Source organism: Penaeus japonicus, unplaced genomic scaffold (genome assembly GCF_977035675.1).
Source record: "Penaeus japonicus unplaced genomic scaffold, GWHDUDI00000001_assembly GWHDUDI00000008, whole genome shotgun sequence".
Classification (NCBI taxonomy): Eukaryota; Metazoa; Arthropoda; class Malacostraca; order Decapoda; family Penaeidae; genus Penaeus; species Penaeus japonicus.
In genome coordinates, this window is record NW_028234410.1 from 864,498 (window position 1) to 866,754 (window position 2,257).

General features: G+C 37.6%; 1 protein-coding gene across 3 annotated transcripts in view; it reads left to right on the top strand.

Annotated features, from left to right (window-relative positions):
- Positions 1 to 1,554: 1,554 nt before the first annotated feature.
- LOC122253192 (uncharacterized) overlaps positions 1,555 to 2,257 on the top strand; it is an 83,563-nt gene continuing 82,860 nt past the window's right edge. For all 3 annotated transcript variants that reach the window (XM_043016056.2, XM_043016057.2, XM_043016058.2), the window contains exon 1: positions 1,555 to 1,844. The gene's annotated coding sequence lies outside the window, so the exon portion shown is untranslated. The remainder of the gene's footprint in view (positions 1,845 to 2,257) is intronic.

Genomic DNA, 2,257 nt, shown 5'->3' on the forward strand with positions numbered 1-2,257 from the left:
CATTCGGCCACCTGGATCTGTCAACCAATGGGAGGCGCTGGGTCGAGGTGCCATTTGATCGTTTAATGCCGGTCTCGGGGCCCCTCATGGCTGTCGCCCGAGCTGTGGGAACGCGCAGGATCTCTCTAATGTGCGGGAAATGCCAGTGCATAATTTCTAGAAAGCAGCGTGTCTTTGTTTTTATTCCTTGGCTTCTATTACTTTTAGAGACGAAACTACCGAGTTGCCAATGCTAATTATTGACATGAAACGCATTTTGAAATACCGTTAAGGCAAAAAGATTTGCGAAGTTGTGGACCAAAACATAGATGCAAATACATATGTGTTTATTATGAAAAGAAGAGAGTGATAAAAGTAATGATGATATCATTATCATCAATGCTAATGATTATCGACATTATTCTCATTTATATCATCAGTATCAATGTCATAATTGTTGTTGTCTGTCTTGCTGCTTCTGTTATTACAGCTTTTGCCATTATTGTTGTTAATATCGTCACTATTATCTTTCTAGTTTTTGTCGCTATTATTGATATCATTATTATTGGTATTGTAATAGTAATCATGATGACGATAATAATAATAACAAAACTATCTTGTTATTTTAATTGCTATCATTACTATCATACTGAATATTTGTATTGTCATTATAATTGCTAAGAAAATCATAATTATGCCTGAGTTATTATTTCAACAATGTAATTCTTATCGCCAACATTTTTTTTTCATCATTATCACCATTACTACTTCGGTGTCGTTGCTATTATCATCACTCTCGTTGTCCTTACCATTTACCATCATTTTCATTACTGGTGTTTCCGTTGTTCTCATCATTATCATTACCATGACCATTAGCACTTCGGTGATGAAGCAAAATTTGACGCTGATACCAATGTCGTTGTCATTATATGTTAACACTATTGTAATTACATCAGAATTGGTACTAATGTTGATATTGTTTAGTGTTGCTATCATATCATTTTTTATTTTCCTCGGAATTGTTGTTAGTATCATCATTCTTTTATCACCATTATTGCTGTTATTACTGATGCTATCATCATTGTCACTCTAGTTTATATAAATTTTAGACGGTCAACTCGACGTAGAGAAATGTCGCTTTTGCAGTAATGCTATAAAGTATATCAATATAAAATAGTTTCCTTCATTTTATGGAATAGGATAATCATACACGATATACCGACTAAATATCCCTCCCTCGTCTGTAACAAAAATAAAATAAAATTATATGTAAAAAACACTAGAATATGAAAGCACCTTTCCCACAACTCGACCATTGAATGTACATTGTAATAAAGATGAAATATTCCTCCCTTAATTAGGACAAAAATGAGCCCCAAAAGAAACCAGAAACCGGAAGAGGTATCCCTCCATCAACGGTTAGAGAAATGAATTGAAATTGTATAAGAACACATTACCAGTATATTAGAAACATCCGAGAGGCGACCATGAGCGGCGCCGGAGGGAGATGGAAGCAAACTGGCAACTGCGGCGCGGATGGTCCGTCTGATTCGCTTCAGCAAACAGCTCAGCTTCAGTTGAGTGCGAGACCTGGGAGTGGAAAGTCTGTGTCGCTCTTCGTTTGTGTTTCTCTGAGATAGTTCGTGTTTTGGGCTTTCGTGAGTGATAATGAATACCCGTTTTCATTTGGAACTATGAAAGTGCTATATGAGTGAATTCAGTTCTGGAAAAGGGAGTGATTCGTTGTAAACGTTTTTATATATTTTTTCTCCACTGGAAAATTAGTTTTTATGATTACGGATGTGGATTGTGTTTACCAATCGTGATGGATAGCAGATCACTTAATATTTTGCTCGAGGAGTAAGGTAAGCTTGAGTTTTCGTGTTTATTCAACGTAATCGCTAATTTCCGAGTAAGAGAGAGAGAGAGAGAGAGAGATCTTTCAAGGCATCCATGATGATGCTTAACCCAACAACACGGATTATGCTACGGCGTTAACGAACAAAACATTTCGTTTCTCTCTCTCTTTTCCCTCACCCTCTCTCTCTCTCTCTCTCTCTCTCTCTCTCTCTCTCTCTCTCTCTCTCTCTCTCTCTCTCTCTCTCTCTCTCTCTCTCATCCTCTCTCTCATCTTCTCTTTCTCTCTTCCTCTCTCTCTCTCATCCTCTCTCTCTCATCCTCTCTTTCTCTCTTTCTCTCTCTCTCCCATCCTCTCTTTCTCTCTTCCTCTCTCTCTCTCATCCTCTCTCTCTCATCATCTCTCTCTCTCATCCTCTCT